Source organism: Diabrotica undecimpunctata, chromosome 1 (assembly GCF_040954645.1).
Source record: "Diabrotica undecimpunctata isolate CICGRU chromosome 1, icDiaUnde3, whole genome shotgun sequence".
NCBI lineage: Eukaryota > Metazoa > Arthropoda > Insecta > Coleoptera > Chrysomelidae > Diabrotica > Diabrotica undecimpunctata.
Window position 1 is genome coordinate 35121898 of NC_092803.1, and position 14972 is coordinate 35136869.

At 32.1% G+C, this 14972-nt stretch overlaps 1 protein-coding gene across 1 annotated transcript in view; it reads left to right on the forward strand.

Moving 5' to 3' along the window:
- Window positions 1-2542: 2542 nt before the first annotated feature.
- Window positions 2543-14972, forward strand: part of LOC140447695 (saccharopine dehydrogenase-like oxidoreductase) — a 39361-nt gene continuing 26931 nt past the window's right edge. The window contains exon 1 of the mRNA XM_072540495.1: window positions 2543-2770. The gene's annotated coding sequence lies outside the window, so the exon portion shown is untranslated. The remainder of the gene's footprint in view (window positions 2771-14972) is intronic.

Consider the following 14972-nt stretch of genomic DNA (forward strand, 5'->3'; position numbering starts at 1 on the left):
CCATGGAAACGACACGCAGCAGTTATAATCTTTACCATTCGATTGGTTAAGTATTCTTTTAGTCTTTACTATTTTTAACTAAAATTACATCTTGTTAAAAGATGTAAATTTCTACTGCTTTGTATAATTTCTTGGTGTTTTGTGGCGTCTACGTCACCTCCAATAGCGTCTCAGGTTTTACGTCGACATTTGAGGACATTGTATAGTCAATTTTAGACAATCTTTATAAAACGTTTCATTTTGGCTGCGAATGATTCTTCCGATAGTCATTAACGCAAAGACAAAAATCTAGTAGGTCAAGAAAGTTGTTAGTTTATTGGATGAGAAATTCGTGACGTTTTCAAAATTATTTTTGGCCCTCACAGCTACCTACGATTTTTAAGGGTGCGAACAACGAAGTGTAAGCTAGATAAAGAAATAATCCCCACACATTTTTTATAACTAACATCAATCATCAATTAGCCTATATTTGTCCACTGCTGAACGTAGGCCTCACATAAAATTTTCCAAAAAAAAAATTTATAACTAACAATAATATTATTAAATAAATACAAAGAATGATCAAATTATTTTACTACTCTCTACTCATTGACCTTAATTCGTATTTCTATAAACAGACCCAAAAGTTCAAAACTATTTTGTGGAAGCCATCGACCTCCGATTCCGAATATTCAAATCCAATTATTCTTTTGGTGAAAGTAGCTATGATTATTAAATGGTGGCAATAATTCATTAGGTATTAACCATAGGCGTAGTTAAAAAGAACGGATCTAAATGAGACTTACTTAAAATATTTCGTATAATTTTTAAGGACAATAACTGATACAATAGAGAAATTTTGAAGACAATAAGAAAATTAGTGAATATTACTTTTTCGAATACAAATTTAATTTTCAATCTTTCCACCAAAACATCGATATTTTTACAATCTCATTGAATAATTTATTGACAATGAATATAATAATTTACGTTCCTGTAACTTGTAATGCCTTCTTTATCGCATCTGGTTACATTTCCCGGCATGTTTCTGCAATTATCCTCTTCAAATAATTAACTTCTTGAAACGACCCTTGCTGGTAAATTTTTAGTTTTAAAAGAGAAATAATCCAGAAGGATAACTAAACAGATTTTGTAAGTCGAAATCTAAATATCTGTGAATCACTTTGCCATCGAATATGTGTTCAATAGTTGCTCTAACTACATTGAAAGTACCACTCCACACCTCTGTTGTTAATAATTATTGGTCATGAGTTTTTATGGTAATATTTCTGCAATCTGCATCTCTTTCTATTTTACCGAGTTTATCGACCACGTGACCTAAAAGACCAATGAGAATGTCACGTGGTCGATAAACCCGGCCCATTAAAAAGATATACAGGGACTGCTTTGCGTCAGTTTTTTCTGCCGTACTGGGGGAGGGGGGGGGGGGTGGTATTGCAACGATCCGTCTGTCTTGTATTATATGTCTATGCCGACTGTAACATATTAATCACATTTCCTATTATATGAAGTACATGAACGGATATGAAGTAAGACTCTTCAATCGGTAAATTCTTCTTCTTAACGTGCCTTACAAGTTCCCTTGACTATCTTGAGCTATTCTGAACAATTGTTTAACTCTCCGTATCACGCTCAATTTTCTGACATTCCACAACCACGAGACTTGTTCCTACCAATTCACCTGAGTCCTTCAATTTAACGTATCATAATTTGTCTAAAAATATTATACTTTTTTTGGCATTAAACGTCCAAGATATGCTATTTTCCTGGATTTGATGCTATCAATCAGCTGACGAGTAGTTTCTTCTCTGTTGAGAACTGCGGCATTTGTCTGCTTAACCACAGAATAAATAACAATCAGAATGCTCACTCTCAGATGCCGCCTTTGAAGTTTGTCAGCACGCGAATGCCATGTTTTAGACGAAAACATAGACTCGAATTGAGAAATTGATGACAAGCTACGACAGAACTGTAATTTAAATTTTTAGAGATTAGTAGTTTAGTACATTTGAAATAATTTAATCTATTCTTCAACTAAAAGTACGAATAAAATAGTGCATATTGTGTTGCCGTAAATAAATTAAACGGGATTAATTTGTCTATGCACACCAGATAAAATGTCACTGAACAGCACTGTTTCCGACTAAAACATGGCTGATTCCGTCTGCGCGAACGAGATGCTCGTACTTATTTTTTCAAGGAGAGTGGGCATTCTGATTGTTTATTATTCTGTGGCTTAACTGTCCACGGTATTTTTAGCGTTCGTCTATACAACAAAATTTCAAAAGCTGTTAAGAGTAGATACTTTCAAGGCCCAAGTTTCGACGCCACATAAGGCAACTGACCATATGTAACATTTAATCATGCGTTTCAAAACTTGAAATTTCAAGTTATCGTTAGAGAAGAGTGACCTCATTTTTAAAAATCGCAAACAAAATATTTAAAAACGCATAACACACTCCCACAACGACGCCTATGCACTTTCTTCTAATGCAAAATACATCAGTGTTGCCACGGCTACAGGTGTTTCTCCTACATGCATGACTGATGAGCATGAGCGGAATAGTTACCGGTACCGGTTTCGTTCAAGTTCGTTGAGGTTGAGGTTGACTTTACATATTTGGATTATTTGAGGGAGGTTGAAAAACATTGCAAAGAAATTCTGACGTGTCGGGTTGTGAGTTTTGAGTATTTGTAGTGTCATTGGTGTGCAGTAATTGCAGTTTTCCTAGTTGGAATCTCCTCGAAGTGCTGGAAATCCAGAAAATTGGTAAATAACAAATCTATTAATCGACCGGCATGTCATGTTTATTATAAAATTGTTTCCTGTTTTTTTCCATAGAAATGTCTGTGTTTATATTACTTACGAAAATAGACTTTTAAAAATATGTGGATAACATATTTATCATGTAATTAAATATAACCATATCAGTGACTAATTTTCTAGAACTATGGAACATTGGAGTGATAATTATATTTCATTTTTAATCTCAATTAGAATATGTCACAGTACAAAGTATATATCTGCAACAAATACTAAAAACATGAAATAAGTTTAAGCAGCTTCTGTAAATACAGTGTATTTTCTAGTTTTATTATGTGTAAATTTTTGCTTTTTTTTTGAAGTTATGAATACCTATTGCCCGTAAAACAATGACTATGATGAACGCACACAATTGTAAGGATACACTTCATTTAACCACTTGGTACACAAGAAGACAAGCACAATAATGTAAATGTGTAAACTCCAAACCTACAATAATTTAATCTTATTTGTTTTTATGCATCTATATTCCTTGGTGATTCATTGGTGACTGTAAACTAAAGTATATTACCACAGAATACTCCATCCCAACTTGGGATGGAGTATTCTGTGATATTACTTGATTAGATTAGATTATTAAAATTCTCACTATTCTACTACAGGATATAACAAAATGAAGAAGACTGGAAGAATCTTGTCTGTCTAGTAAACCAAAAAGTAGCACACTTGATTTTAACATTTTTCCTTATTACTTGCAAGAATATTCTGAAAAATATGTAAAATTTGAGAGAACTATTGTATTCTACTGCTACTTCAGCATACTAATGACCTATCTGTAATGCATAACATCCATTATGTTGAAGAGATAGTTATTATGTGTTACATACTAAAGACAGTGTAGAACATTCTTACTGTGACTTTAAAACTATTAAGTATTTTTATGTATGATGTACAACATATTTTGTGATATTCTCTATATAGGTATTCTTGGCCTTTTCTTGTCACTGAAATGTATAAAAGTTTAATTTTCCTCCTTACTTGTCTTCTAGATTAAGAATTAAGAAGTTTTAAATAAAAATCAATCACATTTGCAGTAAAACATAAGTGGACACAAAAAAGATTTTCAATTATTTTCTGATCAACTATTTAAATATAAAAAAAGTATCTTCTGATAAGTTACCCCAGTTCCTACTAAATGACCTTAAATATCATGTAACACTTTCAAATGCTGTGTAACAGAAAAATTCCAATGAAATTGAAAGACAGACATATAACACTGAGTTGACTAAGTTAACTTTTTGCTCTGGCTAGTATTTATAAAAATGTTGTTTCAGTAGAGCTGTTGTTCCTGGTGCTGATATCCACCAATTGTTAAAAATAAAAATAACAAATTATGTTTAAGACTGTTGACTTTTTAAATAACATCTGGCAACAATACACATTATCTGATTTCTCTCTTTTTCTTAGAAAATGCCGAAAAGAAAAAAGTCAGATATATTTATTACTAAAAACAGAAAATTATTTTACATCTGGTTCCTGAAATGAAAAGCTTAAAGAGAAAGAACAAAGAATGCATGTGTGAGAAATGAGCATGCTTGTGAATGAGTGGGGTAACAAAATGGATAACAATTAGGATGGCTATATTAGGGGAAGACTCGAGGTGGCACCAATTGGTGCCAAAATGAGTGAACATAAGTTAAAATGGATAGGGCATTGTTAACATCAAAATGAAGAATAACTAAGGTAAAAGTTAATGGAAAGGAAAGGAGACGAAGACTAAAGAAGCCCTTTTGGAGCAACAGATAAGAAATTGTGAAATTGGCATTGCCCAAGACATGTATGAAAATATAATTACAGTACCCCAGTGTTTAAATATACCATAGATAGAGGAGTTACATTAAAAAGCTTTTCAAGAGCTTTTCAAGTCAAGTGAGCTATCTCATATATACTTTTGTTGGTTTTGATCTTGCAGCAAGTGTTTGATAAGAAGTGATAGGTGTTAATATAAAATATTCAACACAATAAAAAATTAAAAACAACAGAGTATTACTTATATTCTGACAGTGAGTATGAATCTTCTTTGAAACTAGACTCGATGTGGCCTCTCTACTAGCTGATTTATTAAAAGATTTTGACATGGTCAATAATAGGCCAATAGGTCAATAATAATATTATGAGCTAAACTAAGCTGCACAACTTGGATTAGATATGGTTCTAAAGTATGGTGATGAACTATAAAATACAATGGGAATGCAATAATTTTTATGTATGAGAAATTGCAAGACCACTAAGTATCAGGTTAAATGACCATGAAACAAAAAGCAATGTTGTTGTAAGTCATAAAAGCTTTCTAGATCTTATTTCTTTAGTTCCTTTTGTTTATGTTATATTCTTAGCGGCTGATTCTTCATTTGTTTCCTGTCTCTAGTTTTCCCTGCCATTCTCTTACTCCTGTGTTTTGTAGAAGAAGATTTAAGTAGTAAATTTAAGAAGTTGTTCTTGCAGCCACTTTGATCTTGGTCTTCTGTATCTATTTAGTTCTACATTGCTTTATTTTGGCCACTATATCTTCTTTCAGTATTTTCTTAATTTTTGCATTTGTTCTGCTTCTATATTAATTTTGATCTGTTTTGATTGGTCCCAGTATGGTTCTTATGATTTTTCGTTTCACTATTCGTAAGTTTTCTTCATCTTTTTCGTCAATATCGTCATTGTTTTTGCTGCATATAATAATAATGGTTTTATTATTGTATGATGCTCATCTTCGGCCAGTGTATGATTGTAATACCTCGGTTTTATATACTGACGAGCCTGGCTAGCGGGTCGTCATGGTGTTTTGTTTTGTAATATAGGTGTCACTAAAGACAGTAATTCATTCTATGGTTCTCCAGATATTCTCAGATAATTACTGTAATCAATTGGTTCTACTAACAATTTTTGAATTAAATCAATGCAAGACAGTTTTTGTCTTTTTTCTATCCAATTTTCAACCCAAACTCTAGGGGGTTTTCGCTTCTTTTTCATTATTTCACAGTGTGCTATAGCGAGATAACACATAACTTTAGACTCCGAACAAGACATGTTACTTCAACTCTCATTCAAACATGACTATTTTGTACACTAGTCTATCAGCATCAGTAAAACCAACATTCTTTAAAACCGCGATATAGATTCGTACATTTTTTCTTTTATTGCTGACATTCTTTCTCCGGTTTTGCTTATTGAAATAAAATACCTGCTCCAGGTATTTGAAGTTTAAATATAAGCAAACATACAAATGACATACTTAGTCCCTTTAATCCAGAGGACTCTAGAGGGCGCCTGATACTTTTCATAAAATATCTAAGAACTCCCTTCATGTAGAAATTTACATTATTTACAGGTATTTGAAGTCCCATCGCCTCGATTTTCTCTTTTATTTCTTCTAGCATTTTTTTCATTATATTACTATTCTTTGCAATAATAACAATATTATCTGCATAGGTGATTATTTGTCCGCCTTTTGTTCTTAGGTTCCCTTTGTTTATATTTCGTAGTATATATTCTAAACCTAGATGAAACAGTATTGTGGATAAGGTATCTCTGTGTTTCACTCCTTTATTTATAATAATGAGTACATCTGTCTTTCCACTTTGGCTTTATTCTAATTTTCTTAGTTCTCATTGCCATATTTATTAATTTTCTGAGTTTGTGTTGAATTTCTAATTGTTCCAGTGCTATCATTAGTTCTTTCATTTAATCGAATCAAATGCCTGTTTAAAGTCTATAAATAGCATTTCCCATTCTAATTTGTATTCATTTGCTTTTTCCATCGTTTGTTTGATTGTGTATATAGCATCTAGTGTTGATTTTCCTGCTGTGAATCCTTATTCTTATTGTCCCACTCTATTCTTCATGATATTTGGCAATCTTCTTCGTATTATTGATGCCATTATTTTATCTTTCAAGGCGTCCTTTTATATCTTCCAGTTCCTTTTTAATCTGTTCATTTTCCTTTCGAATTTCACTATACTCTTGTCTTGTAACCCTAGCAAACCATTTACTATGGTGTACAAGCAATCAAGGCCGTTCTGCTCATGTCGAAGAGTTGGGTGCAGTTCTTTCAAAAACCATGTAGAAGCTGTTTGTATTATCTTTAAAATTAAAATGAAATAGTCGCCATCGTAATATATATTCTCATAAGGAAATGAGTTTGAAGAATCGAAAAGAAAAATTTAAAACGAAGTTAATATTTATTATTTTATAAGTAACAAAAAGTTATTAAAAGATTCAAAGTTAAAAAGTTACGCCATCCCAGAAAAGAAATTAACAATTTGTGTTTCCAGTATTCAATTATCATGAGAAGTGTTTATACGAAACTAAAATTAATATCTTATCATAAGAAAACAAACATTTTATATCATGGTATTAGATTATGAATGAGAAATATATGAAAATAAAATTTACTTGATCCCAAATTTTGAAATTCGTTCACATAAAAATACATTTGTTTATTAGGTAGAATACCTATTATAATTAAAAGATCAATAATAAATTACTTCACTGTTATTTAGTTCATATATATTCTTCACTGCTCACTGCTCAATAAAAAATATAAAATAGGTACCGTTCGCGTCATAAAAAACTGGTACAACTCTTATAATCGAAAATCATGTTTTTTAAGTTGTGTAAATTGAGCTTTTCACATGTGTCATTCTAATTTCGAAGGCAACGTTGCCAGTTCAACGAAAATATTATATCAAACCAGCTAAAAGCAGGGCTGTGCGACAGGTCGCAAGTTTTTAGTATATTAAAATCTAAAACAATATCGAGCATTCTCGATCAGTCAATCACATTTATATTTAAACATTTATTTAAACATACATCTCAAAAAATTCTATTAATTTTGAAATTTTCCATTATTTCAGTACCCATACATTGATTCGTGTTTACTTATAATTTGTGAAAATATTTCATTTTGACAAACTTGTCAAATGTGACTGATGGCAAGCAATATTTTTTATGTTTACTTTTTATGTTCGGATATGTTCGGGAAGTTTTCAGTTCTGTTATAAGAGGATTTTTTAAGACAGACGATGATATCTTGCTCCGCTTAATTTTATTCTCATTATCATTTATACACCGTAAATCATTTAATTTTGAAAAAAATATGCATGTCAATGGGTAGGTAAATGTTTTTTGTTTACATTTTATACATCATAATGTAAAAAAGTAATAGTCTATTTATAGATAAAAATGGATTACAATTAGGGTGTAGATTCAACCTCCATAAGGAACATTACAGTGAGATATTGGATTGTAATGTAATACGCATTACGCATATGCATTTTTCTATGTAGGATAAAGTATAATGTTAGTATTTCACATTTATCGTTTATGTAATAAATAATAAATTAATTTAAGTAGTTTGCCTGTTACTAAACTTATTGACATAACATACAGTCAACAGTTTGTGTTCGGTAAGTAATTAAGTAAAATATAAAATTACAGTAGATGCATTCCAATGTTTCGTGTGCCAATACCCTACGTTTAAATATCGTTCAACATTTTGGACATTAACTTAATCCTCTCTCTGGTTATTAAATTTATTTGATACGGTTTTTTGTTGTTAATAATAAAAATAATACCTATCTAAATACTTTATACATTTTTGAACGTTATTTGTTACGTTTTAAGTTTTATTTAAATTTACTGAAATTCCGTTATCTGTGATGGCAACAACGAATTGATTCACGAACCATTGTGTCCAGTCTGAACACAGGTTTACATTGGGAAAAAAAAGTGTACCAGTTTTATATGACGGGAAGTGTACAACCTGAATTATTCAAAAGCTGGTGGGCGTGAAGAAAGGATATATTTTTTTTTTACCCTCTAGGTACTTGGCTGACAAAAACCTTGGATCTATCTAGCAAGAACATACTATACACCATTAAAAATATATAGGATTGTGTTTCAGAACACATACCATAAATCCATATCTATTTATACAATCTTGGGCCAATAAACATGATTACAGTAACTATCAGGGCTCCCGGTAAGGGTCTAAAATAAATATTTATTTGAAAATGTATAAGAGAAAAGGAATTTTTCGTCTTTCCTCATCAAGAGACCACTCAAACAAAATAACGTCTTGACTGTTCACGTTCAAGGAGATAAAAATGGAGGAAAATGAATTTAGCTCGGGACTCGAGACGAGTTAACGAACGCTCCCATCTATCGGAGATGTTAAGAACTATAGTAGGGTTCTTCCAACCATCCATCCAATGGCACTACAGCCCAAATCGAGCCTTGGCCTTCTTCAATAGGCTTCTCCAATCATTTCGATTTACCGCTGTTCTTTTCCATGAACGCGTTCCCAGGCAGTTCCCATCTCTTTTTAGGTCTTCCAACAGGTCTTTTTCCCTGCATTCTTGCATTTAGTAATTTTCTGGGGATTCTATTCTCATGCATGCGGACCACGTGTCCTGCCCACCGTAATCTCTGCAGTTTAGTGTATTGTGCTAGAGTTGGTGCGCTATATTGCTCGTATATTTCTCTATTATACCTAATTCACCAGTTGTTGTTTTCACTTATTGGGTCCAGTATCCTACGTAATATTTTTCTTTCAAACACATCTAATGCATTGGCAGATTTCTGTGTCACCACCCATGTTTCACAACCATAACTTACTATGGGCCTGAATATTGTTTTATAGACCCGTAGTTTTGTTTTCAGTAGGGTTCTTGAGGTAATTTAAATGCACTCGGCGTATAGATGGCGTGAGCAATATTATTTTGAATATTTACTCGGAATTATAATGATAAATTTTTTGAAACGGTTACAGTCTTAGTTCTGCCAATTCAATTCTGAGTCCTCTCATTTCTTCGCTGTGTTGTTTTTGTTACTCTTTGATTTCTTTCTCATCCGTTTTTAATTTTTGCGATTCTTTTGTTAAATTTGTCGTCATATTTAGTATTTGGTCTATTTTACTTTCATCTTTGTGACTTTTGACTAAATTTCTTGATACTTTTTAACTTTGAGAAAATATTTGTTCCATTTCTTTTGAGCTATTTCTTTTCCGATATTCGTCGGATATTCATTAGAATACATATTATTATTGCTATTACTCGCGATAACACCACCCTCCCCACTTAACTCGTCGAAGGATGATGGTTTTCCCAAGCAATAGTTTTCTCCACAAGGAAAATTAAATCCCTGTAGTTGGTTGTATACCATCAATCACAAAGTTTATTTAAAATCGTTTATAAATCCTTTATAAAAGGTATATAACTTAAAATCCCTTTCGGGCTATATCACAGAACGTTTCCGGGCTAAAAAGCCAATCATCAGTGTTTTGTTACTAGGTGCACATGAGTCAAGCCACTAAATACGTGTGTAAAAACCCTTTAGATGGTACACAATTTAATATGTCTTACATTTTATTTAAAAATAGGTTGTGATGTTTGAGTATTTCTCAGATAACCTACATGGTAACGTAAGACTTCCACTAGGGAGCAGTTACCTCTAGTGAGAGTCTTACAATATTTCGACCATGTAAGTTATTCTTTCGTAATATCCGTCTAATTGTTTTGAGGTTGCATCTTTTCTGTCTTTCCACCTCATCTCGTAATTTTGGTGCACTTTTTTTAAAAATTATTTGCTATTTTTCTGACAATCCGTCTTTCCTCACGTTCAGTAATAATCTTATTTGGAGCTAACCTTGATTCATTTTTAACTCATATTTTTATTTTGAAACGTACAATAATGTGCTAAACTGTTGATGAACATTTATTTACCATTTTGGATATGTCTCTTTGGCTATATCCATTTCTATGGCGAGTAATAATTAAGTTTCTTTCACTAATCGTAGTTCGGCGACCCATTCTTAAATAATTTTGTTAGTTGCCGATTAAATACTTTGAAATGTCAAAATATAACTGCAATATGAATTTAATGCAACGCCTCCTTCGCAAATTGCAAATTGATAAGTTGTGTAATGCTTCCTCTTACCTGCATCATTTTAGCTATGACATCAAAATCATACATAAAATAATTAAATATTTATTGTTATTTAAGTATGGTATATTTAAAACCCAAAAAAAAAAGATTATACTATTTTGGAAGACTTAGAGTATTTTTATTTATTTATTTATTTATTTCAACGGTAGAACCATTTACAATAAAATACAACAAATGGTAAAAAGTAAAGATCATGTACACAATCAAACAATATAGAATTTTAGAACAATATAGAACAATAAGAAACATCAAACAATAACAAAGAAACAAGTAAACAGTTAAAATTTGTACATTAAAACAGTATATCAAATCACAAAAGTTAAAAAAATATATATATAAATAAAAAAATATCACATATCTAGATTGATAATTACATTCTCAAGTTGCCTTTTGAAAGCGTTAATGTTTGTACAGAAAGGATCCAATAGGAGGTCATTGCAAGAGCTCAACATTCTCGACAAGGGAAAATGACGAGCATAATCAGTCCTATGAAAAGGAATATAAAAGAGTGCAGTGTGTCGAGTTCTATGTATTGTGTTTAAGTGTACATTGGCTAATAACGAAGGACAATTAATAAAGTTGTTTATAATTTTAAACAAAAATAACATATCAGCTCTCAACCTACGGTTCTTCAATGTAGTAATGTTAAATTGAGACATTATTATAGAATAATCTATGAAATAATTATCAGTATTTTTTATATTAATATGTGCTTTAAAAGCTAAAGATCTTAGAAACTTCCTCTGAACGCTCTCCAATCCATCAATGTATACTTGATGAAATGGGGACCAAACAACAGAGCAGTATTCAAGACCTGAGCGTACCAGAGAGCAATACAATAATTTAAACACAGTAGGTGAGAGATCATGACTGTTACGATAAATAAAACCAAGATTACGAAATCCTGTTTCCTTAATTTTAAGAAAATGGCTTCTAAATGTCAATGCACAATCCAATAATACACCCAAATCTCTTATCTCAGTAACTGAATCCAAGAGTACATCATTAAGAACATATCTATTAGCTATTAGATTATTTATACGACCAAATGAAATACAAGAACATTTAGTTGGATTTAAGCTTAAACCATTTTGTTTTGACCATAAAAATATATTATTTACATCATCTTGCAGGAGATCTCTATCCGATTTATTATGTATACAAGGAAATAGCTTAAGATCATCAGCAAATAGCAGGAAGTGTGAGTTTTTGATAGCCTTACCAATATCGTTAATGAACAAGTTAAAAAACAAAGGACCACAGTGAGACCCTTGTGGTACACCAGAATAACAATGGAATTCTTTTGAAATATAATTGTTAATCCGTACTTGCTGTGTACGTCCCATCAGAAAACTTTTAATCCAATTAACAATGAGGTCACCAAAGCCAGATGCATGAAGTTTGTGGACCAAAAGATTATGATTAACCTGGTCAAAGGCCTTTGAGAAATCAGTGTAAACGCTGTCGACCTGAATTTTATTCTCAAATGCACCCAAGTATTGTTGGTAATTGACAAGGTTTGTTACTGTTGACTTCCCGTTAGAAAATCCATGTTGTTCATCAATAATTATGTTTCTGCAAGCCCAGGTGAGATTTATCGATACCAATTTATCAAGAAGTTTCGGGATTGCTGATTGAATAGTTATACCTCTATAGTTGTTAACACACTCGCGATTGCCAGATTTATAGATGGGTGTAAGAAAACTATTTTTCCAATATTGTGGAAATACAGATGATGATAATGATAAATTGAAAATTTGTTGTAAAGGTTTACAAAGGGAAAAATACAGTTCTTAATAAGTGCTGCAGGTATACCATCAGGTCCTGAAGAATATGTAGTTTTTAAACTCATAATCCCCTCGAAAACATCAGTCACACTAAACTTCAGAATCTGAAAATCCACACTATAGTCCAATTTAAAATTAGGTACATTATACTCACCATCATTATATGTACCTGAAAAATAACTGGCAAAAAGATTAACTATTTCATCACCATTCTGAGCTATTACATCCCCACCTTTATTAGACATTACATTAGGATAAGCACTAGACCCACGTGTAGTACTAACATATCTCCAAAAAGAGTGGGGATTACTTGAAAGATTTGCTTGAATATTCTCTAAATAGTTCTTATAACATACTGCTTGTAATGATTTACATCTTTCCCTTAACATCGAAAACTCCTCATAAGAGTTGCCTGAAGCTTTAAAATTCCTGTGAGCTATTTTTTTCTGTATGACAAGCTCAATTAATTCTCGCGAAAACCAAACTGGAAAGTTTAATGATTTAAACCGTTTGATAGGAACAAACATATTGATGGCATCATATAAAATATGGTAAAAATTTTCTAAGCAGCAATTTACATCTGATTCATCTAATACCTTGTTCCAAGGAATTGAAGCTAAATATTCATTTAAAACTTGATAATTACATTTTTTAAAATCATGATAGAAGACATCATATTTAAGAAACAAATTTAAATTGGCTGCATGTAACAATATAGTATAAGCTGAATGATGTTGCGAAGTATTCAATAGAATATCAGTTGAAATCGACACAACTGCATCCCTCTGAGTACAGAAAACTAGATCTAAAAATTTATTATTAAGGTTAGGCAAAGCATTTACTTGTGACATATTTTGAAAATTGTAGCAAGTACAAATAATATGTGCTGGAGAGTGATGCGGACACTCAACTGTAACACCATTACTAAGATTATCCCAGGATGCTTCAGGTAGGTTGTAGTCACCACAAATACAGAATTCACAATCACTGAATCTATCCGCTAAGTCCAACATACAGGTGGAATGCTCCTCATATACTGACCCAGATGAACGTGGAGGAAAGTACACTGCACCAATGACTAACTTTTTTGTGCCACACATTACCTGTGTAAAAACGTGTTCCACAGAGGAATCCATAGGCCTAACCAACATTGAATTAAGGCTCTTATGGACAGCAATAAGAACACCACCACCACGAGTCTTTGAACTAGTTTGAGGATCCCTGTCATGTCTATACACATTAAAGTCACTCAATCCCAATTCAGCATCTAAGATTCTAGGTGTAAGCCATGTTTCAATAATAACAATAACATCATAACTAGAGAGACTCACAGCATGTCTGAAATTCTGAAGTTTAGTGCACATACCGCCAACATTCTGAAAATATAAGCTCAATGATCGTTTTTTGAATTATTGGATTTACTGACAATGATTTTGGGAACCCCATTAAAGTACTTGATCTTCAAATCATTCTCACCCTGTGTTTTTCTGAATTCTAACTCCTGATAAACGGCCTTTATTTTCTCACGCTGTAAAGGGGTAAGATCAGCTCCAATGCGCAAATTAGAACCCATTAAAGATCTACGTTGTTTTAAACATGAGATAACTATTGCTGAATCATTAAATGCGACTTTAAGAGGTCTTGGTTTATCAGTTAGTCGACCAAGGCGAAAAGCTTTAAAGGTGTTGTTCGTTACACCTATTTTATTGAGAATTCATGGACCTCATTTCTATTGTGTTCAGCACGGATGTTAGATTCACTGGAATGATTTTCAGGTACATTATATATAATAATATTTTTGGCTCTCCGGGTTCTGTCCTGTATTTCCCCAAAAACTGCATCAGTACCTTTGACATCTGCACTATTTTGAATGTTATCATTTCCAGCATTACTTACTGACTGGTTGCTAGTGGTAGATTCTTTGATAATCCTAAGATCATTTTTTAGATCATCATAGATTGTTTGAAAACTTGTTTTTAAACTTTTCATCTCCACACTTATCTTACCAATTTCCTCCTCTAGTTCAATAATATTCTGGGTGCTAGCAGTTTTTACTTCACTTAAAGTGTTTTCAAGCGCACTGACACGATTGTTTAGGTTTAGGGCGTTCATAATCCCAGGTACACAATCCTTACACAAGTAAGGCATGATTCTGGTAGCTAACAATAAACATCTTAGAGTAATCTCTAGTAATCATCTCTAGAGTAATTTAATTTCAGCATGTAATTTTTTTCTACTAAATATTGAGCCGCTAATCCAAACTAAATAGTTTTATTGAGTAGTGACTGCATCATTTAAGCTGTGAGCCACTGTATGTGCTCTAATATTATTTATATCACTGTAAAATTTAAGTAGATTTAAAAACACAATTTTTAAAATGTATTGTGGGTACCATTTAAAGAGATTTATAACAGGACGGTTCA